Here is a 26,613-nt window from a genome sequence, read left to right on the forward strand (position 1 = left end):
GGGAAAATAACTCCACATTTTGCTACTTTGTAAAGCAAATAAATAAATCATAAGAAATACAACTTTAATGATATCACTATTAGAGAAATAGAAAGAAGTGTGACTTAGCTGTATGACTTTTGGTCAGTATATAGATTTGCACATTGTAACACAGTAAGACTGCCTTCAGTGTCTTGTTGTATTGCTGTAGTTCTGCTGATGCAGGAGATGCCATGTCCCTAACACCAACCTAGGAGACAGCACAAATGTCTCCCTGAGACGTGAATCTTTCATTAACACTTTGTAGCAAAGAACTATTACTCTGAAGGCATTTTAGCTCATCCAATTACCATTGTGCCTGAAAGCCTGCATGAGTAAATAAACAAACAAATAAATAAATAGATCTCAGAATTTTGAATCGTAAAAATAGAACAAAAGCGTTGTGCATGCGGTTAAATCCTCTGAATAGGATCTTGGTGCTATCACAGTAGTATTACCACAATACAGAAAAAGCAATTTTGATAATAATTTTACAAAAGTGGGACAGAAGATCCCAGAAGCATAACCTTTCTCAGATTTATCTGTCTATTGAGCTCTCATTAAAGTCAATGGGAATTTGGAGACTCTCTAATGGAGGAAAAGCCACTACCAAGCATAAATGTTCAGACAGTGCCTCAAGGTCCTTACTCCAGCAAAATTCTTATGTAAATTAGTGAAAATTTTGTCTTGGGGGAGAGAGGAGACTCATTTTGTTTGTAGAGACTGAAATATTTAAAATGCTAAACCATTGTTTAGCATTTGTTGGTATGCTTTTACTGTAATTACTCACCTAAACGTGTGGGGGTCAACCCTTCAAAGTCATGACTTCCTGAGTGCTTTTGTAAGTTGAAGGAAGCTATCAGTACTCAGCAAAATGGAACAGAGCTCAGTATTCCCATGCCTGTGCCATCAGAGCCCAGTATGGTCCCAGCTGAGGCAGCACAGGGAGATGAGACCAGTCAGTGGCATGCTGATTGAGAAAGAGGCACAAGGTAGCTGAGTGTCTTCTGATTTTAATTCACATGTTACTCTCTTTTCCCCTAGGGATTAGAGGTACTATTTTAAATTCCTTTTAGTGCTACTTATTTAAAATGTACTTTACTGAGGTATGACCTGCATTTAAAGAAGCCATATAATGTGATGTCTTGGTAGAATCCTGTGATTATATATTCATGGAAAATAAAAATAAAAGATAATAACAATAATTAAGCATCATTTAGACTTGCAGGTATTTCTGAGAACATAAAAAGAAAATCTTTCTTATTATGGAATTAGTGTAACATGTGTAAGTAATATATAAACAATTAGTTTATAATTAAGTCATCTTATAATTAAATGAAATGTATCTCTTTTCAATCGTGTATTGGATAGGATTTTCCAAAGATGTCAACTATTGTATTTACTGGAAATGTGAATGCTTACGTAATAAAAATAAAGATATTAGTCTTTTACAGCATTTCCAATGTTATTAGAGTCAGTTTACAGGCAAAAAACTACAATTTCTTATTTGCTTGTTACATTCCAATTATAATTGTGCAGTCATTATATATAATATACTTTCAGAGGTGTTGCTCTGGTCATTCACTATAAAGTAATATAAGTATAAAGTTTATACTTAATGTACTTTTTTTCAATGCAGGGAAAATTAAATACAAAAACAGATGTTCAGATACACTCAGGTTTTGTTAACTGTACACTGATCCAGGGAACTTATATGATTTCTATTAAAAAAATGTACACTGTCACCGGGTAGAATTTGCCCACATTAAAAGAAAAAAAGTGCATTTATATTTGCTAGTTTTACGTTTTCAAGATTTATAACTAAACACTATGTTATGATTGAAAAAAAACCAGCTACCTTTCTGAGTTCTTACAAAACTGCAAGCTTTCAAGTCCATGGGCCTTCAAATAACATTAGAAAGGAAAGCAATGGAGGGCTGTGTTATCTCAGCAGATGAGAAACTGATGTTATCTGTGTGGACATTTGCAAGGCTTTTCACATGGTTCCCACAGAATTCTTGCCCCTAATATGGACTAGAGTGGATTCTGTGAGTGGACCGTTAGATGGACAATCAGTTGACTGGATGGATGCAACATCCAGAGAGTTACACAGTCAGTGGCACAATGTCCAAATGGAAACCAGAAACCAGTGGTATTCTTCAGGGTCCATACTGGGATGCATACTGTTTAATACTGCTATTAATGACGTACATAGTAACAAACCCAATGAGTGCACACTCAGCCAGTTTGTGGATAACATGCCATCCATTAACAGGACACTGAGTGATGGCAAGTGCCCACACACACAGTTGGCTTGTGTGAATCTTATGAGAGCAAAATTGAGCAACAGAAATTAAGTCCATCTTTGGTGAAGAAGTGACTCATCAAAAAGACATCGAAGCATCACTGGGCCTGGAGTGATTAGAAGATCTTTGTTTACTTTTGCTTACTTGAAGAACTGTGTGTGCTTACAATATTAAAGCCAGAGTAGTGCTACTGGGAAAATGTAGGGGAACAGTTGTGGTTTTGTTCAATTTGTACAACCTAACACCAACAGACCATATGAGGGACTGATGGATGCTACAAAAAAGACATATACATTATGTTACTGTGAAATTGGAATTTGTATGGCCACCAGACATTTCAGTAGGACTTGGAATTCAGTAGTGCTTAATAATCAATATAAATGAGAAAGGCAATCAAGTTCACATCATTTCTATAAACAATTTCCTCTTATTTTTATTACCATAAGAGATAAATGCAAATCTGATGGCTGTTAATAATTGTGCAGCCTAATAAATGTTCTTAATTGAAATATGTGAAAATATTGATATAAGAGAAAAAGCTTTATTTTTGGGCTATTTATCTCATAGGGTTGGAGAGTGAAAAAAAAAATCCAAACAGTATCTGCTTTCTAAATTCATAGGACTAATAATGTAATACTACTAAAATATTACGATTCAAGATTGAGTCAGGACCCTGAACTTCAGGAGACTAAACTCCAAGATGTGTAAGGAATTGCTAGATGAGATCCCCTGGAAAACTGTCCTTTGGGAGAAAAGAATAGAATAGAGCTGACAACACTTTAAGGACACCTTTCTGGGAGCATAAGAACTCTCTATTTCCCAGCAAAAGAAATCAGACAGTAGAGACAGGAAGCTCATATGGCTGAGCAATGACCTGCTGGTCAAAATCTGGGAAAGAACTAAAAGTATAAACAGTGAAAGGAGGAGTGGGTGGCCTGGGAACAATGTGGGGATGCTGCCTGGATGTGCAAAGATAAGATGAGATGAGGATAGCCAAGGTGCAGATGTAATTAAACTTGATGAGAGGTGTGGAAAACAACAAGAAGGAATTCCTTAGATACACTGGTCATAAGAGATAGGCAAATGAGAGTGAACCTCCTCTGACAATTGAAAAGGAAGAACAAGTTTCCTCAGACATGGAGAAGGCTGAGGTATTCAACAAGATCTTCACTTTGGTTTTCACTGCCAGCAAGCTTCCCACATCTTTGAAATCTATCATATACATAAAGAACTTCAGATTTACACTGAATTTTAACATCGAGAGCTGTGTGGTTTTGATGTATTTTTTTTTTGCTGTATTGTTACTAAATAAATACAGACTTCCTCATGGAATATTCTTCAAACACTCCAAAGCTTCCAAGCACTTTTATCATGGGGCGTGTGTTAACTGAATTTGTTACTTCAACTAGTCAAATCCTTGCCTATCACTGCCTGAAAATGGTGAGGTTGTATTTATATAATGGGACAGAAGACCAGTTTGTAATTGTCAGATCTACACTCTGTTTATGTTTTGATATTGTATACAGACAAATCTCAGCTCTGATTTTGATTTCCATGTCACATGTAATCCGATGATATTTTACATCATGATGAGATTAAGTTTAAGATTTTTCTTATCTCTGCTGTGGTGGTCAAGTGGATTAGAGAGAAGCAGGGGTACCTCTATTCAGCAGCATCGCAGATTTGTAGTTTTAAGTGTCAGTGACAGCAAGGTGATAGAATTGGTGCTTTCCACTCTTGGTAAATTTCTGTGAATGGTGGAATTAGAAAGATTCATTTCTACATAGGGTCACCAAGGCCATCTGGGCATAAAATGTGAGTAGCCATGCACTAGAATGCCTAAGCAGAGTAATGACTTAAAGTTAGTTGGATATTTACAGAGGAATTTCTGTAATGGCTATACTAGTCCTTGGATTTAACAGTGGTTTACATAGATCTGACTTGCAGTCACATTTGTACTGTAATGGAAGAAATATCCTGGGAGGTGTAGTTCCTTTCCTTGTCCTGAGATGTCAAGATTTTGTGTCTTCAATCTGAGTTTGAAGATTCGGGCTTGCTCTAAAGGATTATAACATTTGTGGTTTTTCCTTCAACAGGAATTGAAGAATGCTTACAGTAGCATACAATTTTAAGCCAATGCTGGGGAGTTCACCGATAGGTTTAATTGACATTTGGCAACTTGTGCTTAATGTTCAATTTTGGAACATTCTTCAATTAATAGAAGCATTTGAATTTCAGATAGTATGAAATACCTCATTTGGGCTACAAAAATAGTTCATCTTCCCTAATATGTTTTCAACACAAGTGCCGTACTTGGTTACTAACTTCACAAAAATTTCATTGTTTTCCTATTGGATTCTTCTTTGTCTTTTCATTCTTTTAAAAGAAGGAGATATTAAAAAAAAAAAAGCAAAAAAAAAAAAAAAAAAGCAATGAAATTCATAAGGAAGCTTTAATTCTGACTTCCATTTTACAAATTCTAAACAGCAAGAGAGAATATTCTAGTTTAGCAGATTAAGTCACCTTATCTCAGCCCAGGAAACGAGGGGACTAAGCAAAGCAATGGATTTAGACAGAACTGGCAAAGTTTGGCACTAAGAGTTAAAACTGACACCTATATTTGAATCAATCTTTTGAAAAAAAAAAAAACAAAACCAAAACACTGGCATATAACTGCTGCTGTATTTCTGTGCAAGCTCATTTGCAACCACTCTGAATGACAGCTGCCCTAGTTTGCCAAGGTATGTAGACTGCCCTCCAGTTTGTTGTCCAAGTACAGAAAAGCTACAGGGAAGGATGACTTGTCAAAACTCTACAATTTCTCCCTGTTTTAAGTAGTTCTTGTTCTTTTATTGCATAGTGAAAACTCATCAAACCAAGGCTGCTGGATCTTTGGGGTGAAACTGGTCATTCATTATGTTAGTTGTTAACTCTGTGTGCTAAAATCAGCACTAGTTGCTTTTCATTCATATTTGGCAGTTTGTCTTCTTGCAGAAGTGAAAACCTTTCTATTTGTTCCTACTGGCTGTGCTTGTCATTAGCTACTTCTATTATCTTTTCATATGGGTTGTTCTCAATCGCGTTTCTCTGTGTTATCTGTTCCCATTAACTTCTTCACCACTAATCACTTCCATTAGTTGTGCCTTGCGCCTTCTGACCTGCACTATCAGCCACACTGCTGCTGCTCTATGCTACAGAAGCTTGAGCTGCTTACCAAGACTTTCAGAAATGTTTCAAAGATGTACAGAATCTTCAAGTCAAAAGTCAAAATAAATGAATAAATAAGAGAACAGACTAATAAAGTCCTTCTCTGTCTGTATTACCTTTTCTAAACATTTAGCCTTTTTTAACCTTTAATTTAATTTTTTTTTTTTTTTAATTACCTATTTTTTAACATTTTCTTTTATCACAATTTCTATACAAATACAAAGATTGGTTAGAGCAGATTTTGGTCTCTTTATGTCTTACATATCTGTGCTGCCAACTAAGTTCCCATCATGATTACAAACTTTTTATCTTGTCCAACTTTAATACATACCTGTTCTCAGTAGAATACTTTCTGTTTGAGACTGCTATACTACAGAGGGAAGTTTGATAGCTCAAGTGGATCTTCTGATTAATTTATGGTATAATACATATTGGTCTCCAAAATCAAGGGGAAAATTTGACTTTAAGAAAAAAAAACCTTTTGTATTCATTGATGCACCAAACCAAGCTTTTACAACCAGATATTTTCAGGACTGTAAAAATTGCTTCATGAAGTTCAAAAAAAATCCCATGTTTAAAAAGCAAACAAGAAAACACCATAAAAAGCAACAACAAATGTAAATATATTCAGATGTCTGGAGTCCAGGATGCCCAAAAGATCATCTAAGCTCTGGAATTAAGTTTTCTCTGTTAGCCTAGTTTCCAGAGAAAATGAGAATCTCTGTTAAATGTAAATCTAATTGTCTGGGAAAGGAAACTTTCAAAGATTACAGAAAGAAATCCTTTGGAACTAAGGAAAAATCACATTTTCAGGATGTGAAGTTTCAAATTCTCATTCTCTAATAGAAAATCATCTACTGCATATATAGTGATTATATGTACTAACACAATTATATTTTTATTTACACCATGAAAATGTCACCATTATGGAGAGACGCTGAGAGTCAAAATTGCTTTTAAAATAAAACGAAGAGAAAACTGGACTCCAAAATGATTAGGGAACAAAGGTCATGGCAGGTTTGACTTACAGTTGCAGAGCTGTGAAATTAAAAAAAAAATAAAATTGCTGGATTCATTGCTTTTTCAGCCCTCATTCAGATTACATATGTTTATCTATGTAGTTTGTAGCTTCTCCATCTTTCTTGTCAACAGATTTCTTGATCAGTCCCGTTTATTTGAGATATTCCACTAAAAAATGAAGTAGATCTGTGCTTGCATACACATAAGCCTACAATCACACATAGACCTACAAACCAATGCCATGCTATGATTCTGTGATATGAGATATATGTCAATCTAGAACCTTTTACCAGTTTTATTTTTTCCACTATCGTAAGAAAGTTTTGCAATCGCATGGTAATTTTGCAATATAACATTAAAGGTGACAGTTATATTGGTTGTGATGCATGTTTAGCATGTGAATGTCACAAAGGACAAGTTTGTATACGTTTATGAATTTGGAAATAATGAGAGGCGATATTATATAAGAGGATCAGTATTACCCCACTTACCCTGAAATATTAAAGTGTTGCTTATGAAGTTGACAATGCATTTCTTAAAACAGTCAGCTCTATCACTCTTTCTTTGATGAAAAAGATGCAAAATTAGTGAAATAAACCAAACTAGTTCTGTTGAATAATTCCAAATGGAACACAGCAAACAATTTTTCGGAATGTCCAATAAGATTTTTTTTGTGTTTGTGTAGTTATCCTGTGTTCTGGTCTGGGGAAATGTCCTCGCAGACTGAGAGAAAAATATACGTTCTCCTTTATTTGGACTCAGTGGCCTGGATTTGTAGTTGTTTTTGCCTTCCTTACAAATAAAGAGTTTCTGGTGCAGCAACCTGCACATGACGTCTCCCTAATAAATTCACATGACAGTCATGAAACGCTCCTATAATCAGTGACATGGGATGATTTTCCGCTCCTGACAAGCTCTTGTATTGAGTATGATAACACTTACTTTGTCTTCATCCACTGCTGGAGTATAATATCAATCCGTTTGATGATCCAGCAAACGAAGCCCAACACTTCTGTATCAATCTTCATAGAGTGCTGCCTGTTGTCTAACAAAAAGCCTGAAATGAGATCATTCAATCACTTTCCTGGCCAGGGTAGGCTTCTGTTACTGAAGTGGTTTTAACTCCCTGTCACTTTCTTTCTTTTCCTTACACAATGAAATCAGGGAATCTAATTGCAAAAGAAACGCTTGTATCCTATCATAATTTTAGGGGAACTTTACAAAGCAAACGAGGGAGAGAAAAAGCAATTAATGGATATCTCTATTTTGGTTTTAAGAAACGGAATTTTCCGTGAGTTCATAAGACTACAGAATGAATTTATTTCTTAGATATTTTACAGGAATTCACTTATTTTATAGACAGGACTTTCAGTAATTTTGAGGACTGCTTTATTACCTCACATTTAGCATGCTTATTCCAGCAGTTTCCCTCTGCTGCTTCATTCAAGTAAAAAATAAAAAATGAAAATAAAATAATTCTAGTTTTCCATGACTAGCCTGATCCTTTCCTCAAATTAAGAAGCAGATACCTTATATATTCATACTGAATGCATCAAGTTCCATGATTAAAACAGAAATACTGTAAGAAATGTGACAAAACTTCTAAATATTCATAATTAAGATACAGTCGTTTATTTAGAACTAAATTCATTCTTTATTTTGAATTTTCAAGGGAAAGGAAGTCTGGCTTTATAGTTAAAATAATGTAGATATAACATGCTAACAACACTAGAACAGCAAAGTTATTATGATGAATATGTTTATTTCATACTATACTTCAGTAGACCAGACAAAAGATTACAAAGATTTTGTTGGAAGTGTGTTTTTTTTTCTGAGATTGCTTATCCTTTTGAAACCTTACTAATTTTTAGAACAAATATTTGTTTTGCTCTTATAAATCAGAAGAACTAAATTATTTGGTTTTGCAAAATATTAGTATCAAAATGCAATTAGTGATTTTGAGTAAATTTTGCTATTAAACCCTTATCTAATAGGAGCACAGACAGTACAAGGTATAGCTAAACTTGCTTCAGTAGGCCTGAGTAGTGGGTAGTCTGCATGATATTTGTTAAAATCTTATTTTATTCATTACTAGGTATTGTAGTATTTTAGTTTGAGAGTTTTCATGAAACAAAATATGTCTGTTTTGGGATGATTACCAGAATTGTACTTACAAAGATTTTCAACATTTCTTTTCCTCATTCTCTTTTACATTGGTGAATTTCACATTTTTTTGGAAGGTACCTTAACATTTCGCGTTCCTTCCCTCATCCAGAGTGTGCGTGCAGTCCTAGCAAGCCTGTGATAAAAGAGAGCCCCAGTAGCTCATCTTGCTGTACTCTGAAAAGGGCTGTATCACCCTGCCTAAAAGGAGCTTGAGTGGAAGAACCTTCCCCTCTCTCAAATATCCTGTATTGACTTCCAGCACATTTCATATACAGTCCCACTCCATTCATTCAGTTTCCTACATCCACGTAACCACATCCATGCATTTCTATACCTGTCTCACTAAAATTCCCATCATAGGTTTGGTATCCAGGATACATACAGGCAATCCATATGCCTGGCTGATATATCTCTCAAGACTGCTGCTGACTTAGTGTGCTTTCTTCTACTATATCCTTACCGTATTTCTCCTCTTTGCCCTTTCAGATCCCATGTCTAGAGACAGTAATAAGTCAAAACTTCTTTATGCTTTAGAAATTACTTTTAGACTATTAAGTATTTATGAGTATGCTACATTAAATGGAAAACAGAACATCTACTGTGATCTAGTGAATGAGTGACCACAAGAAATCTAAATGTTATATTTTGTTACTTTGGTTAGATGGCAAAATGACTGCTTAAGTAAACTTTGTCCATAGGAAAAATGTAGAAATCTGATTTCTTAGTTAGTTACTTTCATCAGTCTGATCTCAAGAATTCAGCAATAGTACTTAATCTTATGTCAGATAAGAAATTTAAATGGTATACAAATGCAAATTGGTTTTTGTAGAGTTATTTCTTTCCCAAGTCTTGCACACTGAACTTGTTGCATCGCTAGCACAACTTTTCTTAGTTCTTTTCTGTCAGAGACTTTCTAGTTACTTCTCATTTCCCTTGGAGACTGCTTCTGAAGTCTGGGATGTAATAGATGAATATCAGAATAATTGCTTTGTTTATTTTGTCTGCTGAATTTGCATGATAAAACATGGGATTTTATAGTATCCTTATAATGAAACGGTCAGTTGCTCCCAATTGGAAAAAGATCTATTACTGTCATACTTAAAAGACTTGAGAAGAAGATTTCCCCATTCCTCCCACTCTTTTTTCGGTATTTTTTTCTTTTTCCTTCTTCTTTCTTTTTTCTTCTTTTTTTTTCCAAGCACTAATGGCAGTCATAAAATTTCGGTAGAATACCTTGCAGAAAAACAAGGACTTGTGTTGGATGTCAGTACTCTAGTCTCAGGGGACCTTGGTGTCATTCCAGAGCTCCGAACTGCCTATGATGACATGCCCCTCCCTCTCTCTCTACTCTCTTCAAAACAGCCTCCTGAGACGAGGCATTTGATGCACTTTCAGGTAGACAGTCAACAACAATGGATGTATACAACAGAATGTGCTCTTTTTTTTCTTCTTTTTTTTAAAAAAAACCTACAGAATCCATGAGTGTAAACAGAAAGCTTATGCTTAAGTGAATATGTAACACATCTGAGCAGTATCAGAAATTTACACATCATTTTTAATTACCTTCTCCTTTCTTTCTTATTTTCCTTTGTATAGGCTACAGGAGAATAAAATTACTTCCAAAACAACTTTAACTATTTGTTTTAAAAGTTTGCTATACGCTTAGAGATATAATAAAATAAGATTTTAAGACTTAAAGAGGTGCGTGGAAATTGCAACAACTGGGGAAGGCTAGAGTGCAGATGAATTTCAAATGAGGCAAAATGTTTTCTTGAAAAAATGAGGCTGTATTAGGACATGGAAGCTAATGTAAGTGTCAATCAATTAAGATTGAGCATGTAGAGTCCTATGTTTTTCTTTTAGGCACGGGAAAATGAATTGCAAATACATTAAAGATTCATTACTGAGTGTCTTTTAAAAGCATATGAAATTGAAATTCACTGCTATTCCTGAAGCTCGGTGTTGAGCAAGAGAGGTGCTTTGCTCTCGAAAATCTAACAACCGGTTTTGCAATGTCACCAATTTTTTTCAATCATCCAAATACCACCAATTCAATTAAGCTCATAAACCTCCTACCCATAGTTCTACAGGATAAGCAGCTCCATTTAAAAGTGAATGTGGACGAGTCTGTGCTGTCCATGTGAAATATTGTTCAATCAACAGCCAAAGTTTTACTTGTCAGTTTTGATATATCCGATAATAGCTGTAGGTTGTTTTGCAATGTCCAATGTTCTGTGAAGATGGGCTTTTCATATTCTTTATTGTTTTTTTCTGACAAAATGTTGCCTGGACTTTTGCAGTTTTGTGAAATGAAACAACAGTAAAAACAATATATAATTTAACCCTCATAGACCTGACTGGACTGCAGATAAGTATCTTTCCCAGGCCTATGGCTAGTTTTGGCCAGGATATAATGAGTTCCTGTTCATTGATCCCTTATAAGCATCTTCAATGATTGAACACAACCCCATGCACAGCAGGCAGTCATTCATTTGTGACTCTTTTCAGCTCCTTTTTAATCAGCATTTGACACTGTTGAAAATCAAATCTATAATTAAGCTTCACAGACAGTCGGAGTTTTGGCAAATAAAACCAAAAAGGAAAACCTGGAGACACATTTTTAGTCAAGCATCTATATAAATTCTCCAGTATATAGTCAGGGTGCCCAGTGATTTATTCTTACTTAATGGTTCTTAGTTTCTTTTTTCTCATTTTCTCTGCTGAGGTTATTACCTTGCATTATTAACACACTCACGTGTGACTCTTTTGTTTATTTTTTACTAGTGGGAATACACTTTTTTTTAAAAACAGCTCTTTATTGTGTATATGGGTTCAAAGTAAAGGTGCACAAACACACTCACAAATCAACTTAATAAGCACTCTGATAAATAGCGCGGCAACTTAATTGGGACAATTGCTAGGGAACAGATTCAATGACCCCAATCAGTGAATTAATGGCACACCTAGTTGTGAAAAGTCCATTTAAATGATAGGGTTGGTGTTGTCTGCTGCCTAGTCACAGTAGTTAACAGGTGTGAATTGGTGTTCATAGCATAAATTTCCTGCTGCTTGACCCTTTGTTCACTTCAGGTTGCTTCTCTACTCCTTTATAGCTGCTAAGTGAATGGAAATTAATAGATTTATCTTAAATTTATCAGACTATATTAACACCTTCATAACAGTCCATTTAAAAAGTAAGATTATTTAGAAAGAATGTTCTCTGTGGGAACCTTTCTAATTATTTACTGTGTAGGCAAAATGAAGCCCATTTTCCATTCCATATTTGGCCACCTGCTTTTAAAGTAAATAAGTTCCAGAGTAGGTAATGTGCTGCACTTTAGACAGAACTTTGACTTATTTATCTAGTTTCTTGGGGAATGCACTGTTTCTGTGAACTTTACTGATTCCTTGATTAAAGGCCCTATAGTAACAGCTAAGTAATAGACTATTAAGAGCCTCTCCCCAGAAGTGGACATCTCTGGCTTCTGAAGTCCACGAAGACCAATAGGGCTACACATCCCACAGGCCAGTGTGCTGATTTGTTTGCTCAGTATTTGTTTTCTTAGTGTAGTAAAGATTGGTCTACAAGGGTTATATGGCTGGATTTAAAAACAGCACAGATAGAACTAATCTTCCCTGTCTGTTGATATCTGAAGGTTGTTATACCAGAATGGGGTTTGTCTGTTTTATACTTCCTTTCTCATCCTTAAAGTTTATCTTTTATGGAAATAAGGAAGGAATTGAAACATAATGAACTGAAGTAAATAAGAATGTCCTTTTCTTTTTTCCTCCTAACTGAGTCTGTCACTTTAGGCTCTGCTGTGTCTCTAATGAGAGTTAGGTATACAAAGCTGGTCTGTTCCTTTCTCTAAGATGACATCCAGAAAATCTGACCAAATACTAAAAAGCTGCCATTTTATGAAACTTTCTGACTGCAATCATAAGATGTAATGCAATCATTTTTTCAAAAGAAGATGAAGAATTAAGTAATCTATGAGATTCCTAAGTAGTCTCTGATGTACTTGAATACAGGATGGATGTTACTGAAAGACTTATTATATAGTGTCATATGTTTCAATCACAAAACTACGTACGTGCATAATAAATGTTTGTCGTGCAAGGAGAGAGATGGAATACATGATCCATAGCTGCCACATGACTTTCATCAGGCAGTTCAACACATCTCTCGTTACGCTGGTAGCCTTGGTAGAGTATGACAAAGCTGAGGATCACTCTCCAAAACCATTCAACCAGACTATGTTGCAACTTCACAGCAAGCTCCAGATACTAAAGTTGTCATTTCAGTGATAAGGAAGATGGAATAAGTAGGTGGAACTGCATAAAAAAAGGGGAATTTCTCTCAACTCCTAATGCTCTGCCACTGCTAGTCTTTTCTTATGGAGATACTGAATCAACTCACATTGTCAATAAGTAACCAAACAGTAATACCATAAAACCATACAGTAATACCCTTTCTGACTTCATCTAAAAAAAATCCGATGGTTCTTACAGAAAATCACGTAGAATATTTTCAAATCTAATTTTGTGTTTCTTTGGAGATCCAAGACCTCCTAGATGTAGTTTAAAGAAATGTTAATGAAATAGCAGTGTGTGCTGGTTCTGGGTCTGTAAGACAGGCCATGTGCCATAGGAAATATGTAAAAGAATTGCTAATACTGCCAAACCTAGATTCAATGTCCAACTGTCTTTATGATAAGAGATAGCTAACCACAACTGTAGCAACAGTTCCACAAAGGAAAGGCAAACATACTGCTTATATTTTTGCTTGTGCAGGTGTAGGAACAGTTACAAGCACATCCTAGAGCAAAGGAAGAAAACACAAGAACAGCTAACAGGATGCTCTCTATTACTGTTTATTTTTTTCTTTTCATTTTTTTTACACATCTGCCCTGCATCCATTTTTTGACTGCACATTACCTGGAGTAGCAAGCAGAACTGTATCAGCCTAATGTCTTGATTTATAAGAGGTTTATCTTATAACTGTTTTTATTTTCAATATTTTTTATTATTTTTTTAAATTCATACAGGTGCTTCTCTTTGTTTGGCTCTGTCCCTCATTTCCAAGCAAGAGCAGCTTCAAATGACTAAAGACAAGCTTTAATTGAAAACTTGAACACATGCTGAATGTGTCAGTGCTTGGACAGTCACTGTACACAAACATTTATATTCAATGAAAGGAAAGCCCCACTAACCAAACCCAGCTTGATTGGAGTTGGAGACTGCCGAGCAGCACTTGTCAGGCATAGCTACAGTACAGAGGCAGTAATACACTGTTTCCAGACAGATGGATGCACAGAGGTCAACAAGAGACCTAAGGTCTGTCTGACTGGAAGTACTGAAAGAGCTGTAGAAAAACAACATTGAAAAACATTCTACTGTGGACAATAGGAAGTTTCTAACAATTATTCTTCTCATAGACATTCAACTAATGACAGATTAAATATTTTTAAATGGCTTCCCCCCCCCCCCCCCCCTTCATTTCAGTATAAATTAATAGCCACAGAAATCACATAGCATGTTGACAGCAGTCAGGATGTACCTCAGATTGTGCAGCATTATGTAATAATAAATACACATACTGTATGAGGACTACACCAAAATATCGATGGAGTTTTAGTTATATTAAATAAAATATAAGCCTTATATCAGTGTCCTATTTTTTTTTTTAAATTTAGATCATCTAATAATATAAGCAATTATCTGAACATTTAGAGATAAATTTTACATTGCCTTTTAGCTGAAGTAATGTGACTGACATGTGAAGGTACGTTGCATAGTGTGGTGGATATCTTGTTAAATTATCCGTGGTATTGGGAACTTGCAGGTCGTTGACTATCCCAATTTAATTTGGCTAGTACAAGACATTTCTAATAATTAATACTGTAATAACACTTAATGATCTGCATTCATGCAATCTGAAAAACCAGCTAATGATGCAGTTTTTAGTGACTGCACAAACAGCAAGTTTTAAATTTGTCAAATGCTGCTATTTCAGCATCACACTGTCAGGCAGAGGAACCTGCCTGTGGGGCTATCACTGATCCAGACACTCGAGATGTCCATGATGTAGCAAGAAGTGAAGGACTTAGTCTCAAGAGAGATGTTCTTTGGAACTAAAAATGGGAGCACTAAGCTCATGGGGAACTTCTAACAGTCCTCATTTTTCCTCCTGCTCCAGGCTGCTTGACAGAAGGTGTAATAAGAAAGTGGAAAATGGGGGATCAGAATTAAAACAAAACAAAACAAAAACAACAAAAAAAATCTGTTTATTTGCCTCATGACAGTGGACTGTTAATCTGAGAAATAATTCTCCTATGACTTTCTAATCTCAGGCTCTACCTGAAATAGTCTGGTTCATGTGAGTGTAGGTCTTATCCTGCAGTCAACATAATAAGGCCACTGCCATTGCTTTTATATACTGCAGGGTATTATAGTTTAAAACTCTGAAAGAATAGATGAGCTCTTACACCTACTTCAGACATCTTTTTTTTTTTAGGAAACATTCATATTGATCTATAATGGAGGTAACATCATAATCAGCAATTAATTTAAAAGAATATTCTTTCTTCCTCAAAACACCATCACATCTTTTAGAATAAACACACCACACAAAAAAAACCCTAATCCTTGGTGCATTTATCCAAGGAGTAGAGCATGAAATTGTTTTAAATAGCCAAGTTTATTTCACAGTTCAAGACTAAACTAGAAGATTCTAAATTATATTTTGCTATTCCACATTTCAGGATTATCACACAGAATCACACATATATCTTCTTTTCATTAGAGGGTGGCTCTAGGTTTAGTAAATGGAAGATGTTGCAAAAAAAAAAAACCCAAAAGCAACAACACAAAACAAAACAAACAAAAAAAAAGACAGAGATGTTGGGTGGCTGTATTGTCTTACTGACAAAAAATAAACAAAGTGAAAAATTAAAATTAATACCTTTCCCACATGAGGTCAAGAAGGAAAAATGTTGACTTTTCAGTAAAACGAAGCAGGAAGATATCTCATTCTGACTGAAGGGCAGGTCTAATGTGAGCTTGTAGAAGAATCTACATGAACATGAAAATGAAATAGCTTAGTCTTTGAGGGCATGGAGATTTTTCTTTTTTTCAGTTAAAGTTAATTAAAAAAAAAAAAAAAAAAGCAACTCATTTCCTAAGCATGTCAGGACCACATGAAGATTGGTAAAAAAAAAAAATAAGTATTTTGTACACTCAGAATTGCCATTGTCCTTTGAAATTTAAAAATTAAAATGTTTTTAATTTTGCTTTTATTTTTTCTTGTGCTTGGTGCTGTGAGCCAGTAATCAAAAAAAAGCATTATAAAACTGTTTGGATTATCCAAAGAAACAGGATGAGCATATGTGGCTTCTATCAATCTCTCGATATGTACAAATCAGCAAACTCAATTCCTGTAACTAATTTGATGGTACATGGACTTTGACTGAGGAAGGGCTAAGTCCAGTCAAAGTACACAACTGTTCTAAGAAAAGAATGTTAAGGTGTAGGGAAGTTTCACGTCTCGCTTCTCCTGAGGGCATCTACTCTTTGCAGTTTCAGTTAGGGTTTTAATCTCAGTATTATATTAGGTTGATATTTTACTGAGCTGGATACATGGCTTTGATATCCAGCTGTAAAAGAAAATTGGCAATTCCTCTTAGAAGGTGACTCATTCACTTTAGGCCATAGTTAATTTTCTTTATCTGTGTCTCTAGGAACTGCTGCAATCACAGACATGCTCCACACATCATTACAGGCTTATCCTTAATGATGATTGAACTATGAGAATTTAGAAGTGAAGGACAACTAGATCAAACGAAGCTCATATGATCATTTTCAGAACTGTTTAAGAGAAACCTTTCTCATCCAGGTGATAATCAAGAACAAAAATCCCAATATTATACTGAGTGTGGGCTCATCCTGCATTTTACATTCATGAAATACACCTCCTCTTCCCTACTCCATACTTTAACCTGAAGTTTGCTAACATTTTGAGTAAAATTCATAATAACTTTGTGTTTCATACTGGAATCAGCAGCATGTAATAATGTGTAGAGGACTGAGTTAATGCAGGTAAGAATTTTAAAAGCCCACACAACTGTTACAAGAGGCATTTAGCTCATCCATACCATTTTATGTTATTTGTTGCCTTAGCACCATAGCACACTGAAACAGTAAATCAAGAGATTTTTCTTTCTTCTTTTTTTTTTTTCTCCTCCAGTTTGTCTCTCTTTCTATCACATTACAACGGGATTTCAGGGATTTCCAGAGGTAACAAAAAAATATGGTAGTAACCAATGGCTCATTAAAGTTGATGAAGGCTATAAAATATGAAGAAATTCATATTTTGCAGCTACTTCCATGTTTATTGAAAGATGACATTCAAACAAATAAGAAAAGAGAAATACAATACTCATAAAAAACTTCTATTTGTAGTTCTGATACATATAGATCATACATTAACATGTGCTTTCACACATTGTTAGCAAAGATGACTTACTCTTGAAAGTCAATTTAGGCACTTATTTGAATTCTCTAGAGTACCAATCACAACTCATGTCTGAAATAATGGCATTACCTACGATAACAAATACATTCCTCCTTTCCTTGCATTGTCTTACCTTGTCATGTCTTGTCTTGCCTTGCCTTCTCTTCTCTTTTGCTTATTTTATGTTACTGCATTTATTTCACTGGCAAATGTACTAAAACATTGTTCACACATTTGTAGCATATATACATGTACTGATATACTAAAATAAGAGTTTGACTTTTGTAATGTTGGCTTTTGTGAAAAAAGCCAAGTATTTGACCATGTAAGTATGGCTGAGACTACAGTTGCTAAGTAGATGGTGGCCATTTCACTTATAAAAGACAATGACTTCTTATTGCCAAGGTATCTATTCTTTCCAAGATAGAATAAAAATCAAGGAGATCACCAGAGATTCTTACAAAGCCCAAAAACAAATGGCTGGGAGAAAACGCAATGCTGTCGTTGATGTTAACCATTTTTCTTAGAAAGTTTTGAAATATTTGTTTCCCTGTTTATGGAAATACTTCCAATCCCTTTTGATCAACAGCCCGTGTAGTAGATGAACAGTTTTGCACTGCTTTGTTTATTAACAAGATATAATTTTTCAGGAAAAGATTAAAAATTAGGAAATTAATTTACTTTTTAAAACTCAGAGAAATAAAAGGCAGTTCCAGTCTGCAGTAAAATACTGAATTAAAAGAACTGCAAAATTTAATCGGTGTCTTTCAGACTTTCTTTTCAAACATGGTTGTAATACTATGTTGATAGTATGTCACTATATTGTATACTATGTCACTATGTTGAACTTCAAGAATATCTTAAAGAATATCTGAGTTTAATATCTAAAAAAAAATCTCCATTTAAGTGAGCTGATTTCAAGAAATACTCTTAATTTCTACAGAAGTCAAAGAAACTCAACAGCATTTTCAGGTGTTCAACTCTCCTAAAATCATTAGAAGAAAAAAAATGAAAACCATCAATATTTGTCTTCTGTATGGAATGAATAAGATTCTGAAAGAGACACTGTCAGCAGTTTATCAACATATCTGACAAGTTTTTTACATACATATGTGAACATATACATATATAGTAGAATGGGTTATTTAATGAAGTGCCGAACTGAGGCTCAAGTATTTGAGGGCACTCAAAATCACACGGACAGGACTTTCCTTAGACACAGTATAGTGCTACTACCTGGAAGTCCTCTTAACAAGAAGTGTTTGACCTATTTTAGGATCTGTCACTTGAATTGTACTAATGATCTTCAGCATTCTTTAGGCAAATTTAAGTTGCTATCTCTCATAAGAGATCACAGAGATAACATTATTAAAAATATTTTAATTTTACTGAGTACCTTGTATTTGCTGTCTCAAATTCTGTAATTTCAGAGAGACGTGCTATTGTCACTTGCACTGCCTTACTTAACCAGTTTTCTTATGGTACCAACCTATTTACAGTTCGTTACCATAGTTCTAGTTTCTGTAACAATCACTGAAATAACTCAGGCATTCAATCCCAGCAAGCCACAGTCTATTCCACACTTTGAAATTCATAGATTTAACAGCATAGTGTCAGATCATTTTTCATAACCCTTGTTTCCTTGTCAGCATGTCATAGCCAGTAAAGAGCTGCTAGATTAGTACAAATATATAAATCTTTTCTCAGTTTCACCTCACTGCTGCTTAATACTACTCTACTACACCACTGTGCTTACTAGCTTAAAATACCTTCTGTTTGGAGAAACGCATATTTATTATTATTATTAGCGAGTTTTTGTGCAATTTCCCTGAGCACGGGCTGACAGCTGCATAGCAGTTTGTCATTTATCATTGTACACAAGATCTGTCAACTTGAGAAACAATTTCAATATAAAAAATCTGCATTAAATTACTTTGTGAGAGGAAGAAAAAAAACAGCTCAGGCTTTTGTATGTGCTATTCTGTGTCTCTTCTTATTTATTTACTTTCGTCTACTTTTTTCTTCTTTTTTTAATTTTGGTTGTGAAAGGTACTTAATGTACCAAAAACAATTTGTACAAGCATTATTTCACCAATTGAAAGTGTGTACGCCTTGCTGAGGTCTTCCTTATCTAACTGTTGCTAATACATTTTCATGCTGTGCTCTTATGGCTTCATTTTACAGTTGACAAGATCACCCACTCCATGCTGTGTTGGAAATGGGACCCTCGTCACTCTAGTCCATAGAGTGCACTTAACATGTGAACAACAAACAACAAAAAGTTACTGCTTTAAAGCATCTTTAGCCCTATATCCCTTTGTTGTAAACTTAGCCTTGTTTTTATGGTTCACTTTAATAAATAAAACTATAACAGCTATGCAAATCTGAAATACTGTACCTATCAAAAAGAGAGAGGACTTACTAACCTATAAGTTCTGTTGTACCTGAGAGTAGGTTAATAACGCCTTTCAAATTCTTCAGAAATGTGCAGTACTCCTTCTCTGCTGACTCCATCCATCTCAAAGCTTACAATAGGAAGAATAACGTATCTTTTCTATGGCACAGCATTTTTTTCTGCACTTTTTAAAAAAATTATTTATTTTTTGTACACAATGCCCTGTAGCGTATCAGCTTCTAAGGCCTGCAGTCAGTTAAACAAGCTGCGGCAATAATTGCTGTGAAATTACATCCTGGACAACTGAAAAGGAAGGATCAGTATTAGAGCCTCGTTTTCCACCCTGTCAGTTCTTTCTCCAGCTATGGATTTGTTGTCATCTGCACCTGATGATTTTGCTGACACCCCTGTCAGAAAATGAATTTTTCACTCCTCACTTCATTGACTCCATTCATAGACTGTAACTGTCACTCTTGAGCTCACTTACTCAATGTGTTCATTTCTACATGAACAGTGGACAGACAGACATACACATGAAACCATGAAATATTCAGTAGACATATGGATTACTCAACCGAAATGATAGCATATTGTTCTCCAAGAGTCAGTATTCACAGAGTCCTGTTTTTCTGATAAAACAGTCAACCTTCAATAGTCGGTACCAGATAATGAATTAAAATGCACAAAGCTGCCTGCAGGCAGCCTACTTTCAAGATGCAGAATCACAGACTTTTACAAGTGTGAGCAGAATATGCTTGTATACTACAATGAACAGCATTGCAAGGCTTCACTGCTGTTGCTGGCACAAGTGTTTTAGAAAATACTTAATCACACAAAGAATCAAGAAGAGAGAATGTTAAAAACATACACAAAATGATTTGTGGTAGCACTGGCACAGCTGTGTATTATCATAGAACCATAGAAAACAATCATAGAATCCTTAGAGATGGAAGGGAGCTCTGAAGGCCATCCAGTCCAACTCCACTGAAATGAATAGAGGCATCACAACTAGATCAGGTTGCTCAGGACCTTATACAACCTCTCCTTGAAAGTTGCCAGGAACAGGGCATCAACCACATCACTATGCAATGTCTTCCAGTGCCTAACCACCCTCACTGTAAAATATTTTTTTCCATATATCCAATCTACACTCTTTGAGCCTGAAGTAATTTCCCTTTGTTCTGTCACCAGAGCCCCTGATAAAAAATCTGTCCCCTTCTTTCCTGGTGCTCTGCTTTAGATACTGAAAGGCTGATACCAGGTCAACTAGCATCCATCTCTTCTACAGGCTGATCAGCCCCAGTTAATTCAGCCTGTCCTCATAGAAGAGGTGTCCCTTTTTGCTCTTCTTAAAATTGGGTGTGATCTTGCCTTTTTCCCAGTCACCGGGGACTTCACCTGATTGCCACGACTTTTCAAATATCATTGAGAGTGCCTTGGCAACCACATCAGCCAGTTCCCTTAGGACTCTGGGATGCATCTCATTGGAACCCATAGATTTATGGATGTTCATGTTCTTCAGGCAGTCATGAACCTGATCCTCAATTACACCGGGAGGGACAGTGCTTTCCCGAACCCCTCCTACCAAACCACATGAGGACTGAAGTGAGCAGTTATCGGGAAAAATGGAGACAAAAAAAGTTAAGTACCTCAGCCTTCTCCTTGTTTGCTGTTACCAGCCTACCTGTGTCACTCACTGGACGGGGTACACTCTCCAGGACTTTTCTTTTCAGATTGAGGTACCTGTGAAAGCCTTTCTTGCTCTGCTTGGCATCGCTAACCAAGCCCAGTTCAATCTGGGTCTTGGCTTTCCCGACCCCACCCCTACATAATCTGCCAGCTTCCTTTTACTATTCCCACCATACCTGACCCTATTTCCACTGCCTGTTCATTTTCTTCTTACTCTTCCATTTGACCAACAGGTTCTGGTTCAGCCACGCTGGCCTCTTGCCTTCCTTTCCTGACTCTATACCTGGGGATGGAGAGCTCTTGCACCCTGAAGAAAGCCTCCTTTAAGATATGCCAGCCCTGTTCGACACCCTTACCCATTAGGACAGTTTCCTAGGGTACATTTTTGGTTAACTATGCAAAGAGCTGGAAGTTAGCTATCCTAAAGTGCAGTTTCTTAGTTTTACTCTTCACCCATATCATGCCCCTCTGAAGTGGGAATTCAACCACAGCACGGTCACTGCAGCCCAGGCAGCCTCCAATCCTGATGTCACTGATCAGTTCATTGATGCTGGTGAGCAAAAGGTCCAGCATTGCATTGACCCTGGTGAGGCCCTCAGTTACTTGACTTAGGAAGTTGCCCTTAATGCACTCAAGGAGCCTCCTGGACTGCCTACAGATCACCATGCTACTTTTCCAGCAGATGTCCAGCTGGTTAAAGTCTCCCAGCAGGACAAACAGTTGTGATCATGATGCCTTCTGTAGCAGGATGTGTTTTCACTCATGCTTACACCAAGCTCTGTAAGACTTGGTTCACTTGAAGTTAATATATTTACACAAGAGATAAAAGAAAAATTATATTATTCTAAAAAGAAGTAGACTGCCCAGTAAATACCAGCCTTAATCAACAATCAACACAACTTGACACCAATTGAGGCAAATTTTACTATCAATGTGTTTTCCACTAAATGATCTCTGTATGTAAGCAGGCTGCAGAGGGTAACGAAATATAAAATCAGCTGATGCAGTCCTTGGAAAATTGTTGAGCCTTTTCTTGCAATTAGACTTTTGCACAACTTTTTGATAAAAATAATGAAAAGAAAAAGCTGAGAAATGACAGTGAATGGCAATACAACAATATTTACACTGACTTTAAACTTAGCAGCAATTAGCAAAGGATTTTCAAAAGCAACCCCATCATTCATTATTAGCAAAACTATCCTGACGTGGATGCAACGCTCATTGCTGAAGTACTCAATCACTTATTGGAATACAAACTATTAGATAAAGTTATGGTCATTTTGATTTCAAAATAGTTATTTCAAAGAACATGTTAATTTTTTTTTAATACTAAAGGATTATATCTTGACAAAAATGGCAATTTTAATGTTTTCCTTTTTGCTTTAATCCCTGAGTTTTGGTTGCAGCAGGCAATATTTTTCTTCCAAGTCAATTATAACTCTAAAAACAAATGAAACGTAATTACCATTTTATTGACACATTAAAAAGAAAACAAATATATAATCAGCTGCTATATGCTTTCCTCAAAGGTGCTGCTTTCATAAGCTTTGTGATTAGCCAGCCAGACTCCAAGAACTGGGACAAAGAGTTGGGAAGATATCTACACTGAGAAAATAGGGAGACAGTGATTTCAAACAAAATAAAGAGAGGGGTATTTCTAATACTGTCTCAAAGAAGAGAAGCAGGTTGAATAGAAACACGTAGGGGGACAAATTTTACAAATCATTGCATTCCATCTATAGTTACAATACTTTGCTACTTTACAGATCTACTGCCCAAAGGCTTCTTGTTTTAGTATTTTGGAGGAATGTTACAGTCTTAATTAAACATTCTGGAATCTGGTGCAAATCAGCCTAGTACACTGATTATTCAACTGGACTGGGTAAAAGAAAATCACCAAAACTGAGCAGTCGGTTTCATGATAGACACTGAAAACTATTGGCCTTTTAGGAAATGATCTGTGAGAAGTAGTTTGTTGACCTTAAAGAGCTTTGATATGTACTGTACTCAGCTTCCCGGACAGTAATCTCCAGTTTGAATGACAACTTTCTTGTGCTTTGATAGCTAGGTTTATATCCATGAATATGCTTTATTTATGATGAAAGTAAAAATATAAGGGTCACGAGGTACTTAAGCTGTTTGAAATAATTGCTGAAAGGAAAAAAAAAAATCCCCTGCTAAATATCCAGGAACAGTTAAGCAGAGTGGAGTAATAAGTTAACAAATTGGAGATTAAAACTGCTAGTCAGAGAGAAACAAATAGTTTTTACAGGGGAAAAGTAAAACGATTATCAGGTATTTTAGGAAGTTCAGTTGCATTTAGTAACATCTGCTGAAAATTTGATTGAAATTATGCTACTGTCTCACACTGCTTCAAATGAAGTTAGAAAAACATAGAGGAACTATCAGACCATTTGATCCAAAAAATTACGGATCGAGGATCTGATACACATAGGAATTATTTGAAAAATGACTGCCTGGATCTGGAACAAAGAGTGTCTCGCACACATTAATATAACTGCTTTAAAAAGAAGGGATAAGGAGAAGAAAGGACAAATGAATAGAGAAATGATACCAACTACTCTTTGACCTGACTGAAAATAGTGGAAACTTTAATCGCAATTTTTTTCTACTTTGAAGTAAAATACAGGAAAAAAAAAGTCTATATTTAAAATGGGTAGTGCAAAAAGCAGAACAGTCCTGTTTAGAAAGTCTTCTTGAACTGTTATTTCTTGCCCATTGTTTATTACAGCCCAGTGTAAAACCTAATGTCACCCCACTCTAGAAGAAATGTGAGCATGTGGACTATTTTATGCAGTGAATTTGCCTAATGTAGCACAATTACAGAAATGCACTGAGTCACTTCGGGCTGTTTGCTCAGTAAAGAATTCTTTACAGAGCGCCTACAAGGCACACCTGTGCCTCATTACCTGCGCTGATATTTTTGTCGTGCTGATTTGAAGGACAAAATAGGATTAAGAGTTTCTACTTCCATAATGACAAACACAGAGAAACCACATTAAAAAAATGGAAGTAAAACTCAAAAACCTGCCACATAGTACAACAGGAGGACAAAACTACAAGGCTAGCTGTAACTTTGCAGCTAGAAGTCTGTATAGAAAACAATTCCATTTTGTTAACAGGCCACAAGTGTACACTTAAGAAGCAGGTGAACAAATGTAACTGTGAGAAGTACAATGATGTTTCTAAGTCTAAATTTTGTTCTTCCCCAGGCACATATGTTCATCTATTGCATAGTATTTTTGCGTGTGGTTTTATTTTTCCTCTCTATTTTAAAACAAGTGGAAATTTTCCCTTAATGACCACAAAGAGGTAAAGGTTTACACAGGATTCCTTTTCAGATCTGTCACATCTCTCTTTCTCTATTAATAAATTAACACAGCTATTAGATTTTTCTCTCTCTCTATTCCTGGCATTGCTCTGGCCTGTGAGGTCAATACTGACTAAAGGCCATTAATATCTGATAGCTGCAAAAGTCTTGTATTAAACACTGATACTCCCATTAAGATCTCTGGTGAATAGGTTTCCATATCAGAAAAACACCACTGGAGTTATCAGCAGCTGGCACAGTTTTAACATCAGTGGAGGCCAAGGAACAAACAAACAGAGACTGAAATACTCCATCATCTCTGTGTGCAGGTAGATTGGTGAGGTAACGGAGTAAATTTGTCCTGTGTTTTCTCCTGCTGTATCCATTCCTTGCACAAAGAGGAACAGATGTGTAACTGCCATGACTCACAATCTGATCACTGTGACAAGCTTTTCATTCAGTTTATTTGATCTTAGGCCTTATTTGCAGACTATTTTATTCTAGAGAATCAAATATGCAGAGGTAAGGCTGAAGTTGTTACTGAAATCAGGACTTTTCACATTTTAATGACTGAATTTAATCTCAACATTTAAGACTCTCATTTTTCATGGGACTTTTCATTTTCAATAACTGATGTATTTGCTGTATGGAAAAAGAGACACACACTGAGGTAGTACAGACATTTAAAGTGAATGCTTTGAAAATTCCCCAAATTTATAACTCTTCATATTCCAGGAGGTGATCCACTGTATTTACCAGGCTTAACATTTGTATCTATGCACAAACCACCTCAAAAAACAGGCTGTGCAGGAGTGTGTTGAGCTGCACTAGAGGCAGGACTAAGTGCTGCCCTAATAGGCGAAGGAACTTGCCAAGCTTCAATGTTCTTGTGTGTCCCTGAGCTCACTAGAAGTTTCTCTCCTTCATGCTGGGGTGTATATTCTGGACTACATCCCTGCCATTTCATCTCTGAAATCAAAACACTTGACAATGTCAACACTGGAGGTATTTTCTCTTTGAAACTGTCATAGTCTAACATAGAATATACTTTTCTCTGGGTTGTTAGAAATGTGCATAAGAAGAGTTTTGTCTCAAGGTGAATCTGGATTTAACTGATCAGTTCTGGATTTTTAGCAATAATATTAGAAGGAAATGCTCAAAGGAATCTAAAAATTAAAGTAAAGGATGTGACATGCACTTGAGAGTTTTAATTTAAACTTCAGTCATCATTAGCTTAAATACAAGGATTGTTCTGAAAGTAATGTCTCCTATTTTATTATGTTGGCCTACAATGTCAGAGGTGGATGTTGGTGGTATGACAGTGGAGGCTGAACCTTCCCATTCATTAAATTTTGTTGCTGTCTGACTAAATGACATCTGACATGGAAGAGTATGTAAAGCAAATGTGTGTCACTGTATTCCTCCGTGCAGAAAAAATGGCATCAACTGACATTCCTTGATGCTGTCTGAACATTTATGGAGACCCAACAGTGGATGTGAGCACAGTGAAGCAGTGGGTGGTGCATTTCAGCAATTGTGGCAGTAACAGTGGGTCACCTTCACTGGTACACACTTTTTCAGGTGCGACATGCAGGTTCTTGTTCATGGCTGGTGAAAATAAACAGCTAATGGTGATGACTGTTGAAAACTAGCGTTTCACTGCTGAGAATATGTTCTGTCAAATAGTGTTATTGTGCACTTTCTGTTGGAGTTTGTATGGAAACAAATAGGAGGAATTGCTTCTGGTGGGATCTTCATATTAAAGAGAGGTTAATATAAAAGTCTTGCTGCTAATCAAATGCAGAGTCAATGCCACTGTACATTCTTGTTTCTGTTTTCTTGGAAATGAACATAAGATTTGATTATGCTATGTCCTTCTATACATGGTGAAAAAGTGCTGAAGGTTTGATCTAGACAAGATTCTACCCACCTATGTCTTGTGTTTTCACTTCCCAGCCTGCCCTCACAA

This window comes from Lagopus leucura, unplaced genomic scaffold, assembly GCF_019238085.1.
Source record: "Lagopus leucura isolate 7727_CA_CO unplaced genomic scaffold, USGS_WTPT01 Super-Scaffold_100002, whole genome shotgun sequence".
Classification (NCBI taxonomy): Eukaryota; Metazoa; Chordata; class Aves; order Galliformes; family Phasianidae; genus Lagopus; species Lagopus leucura.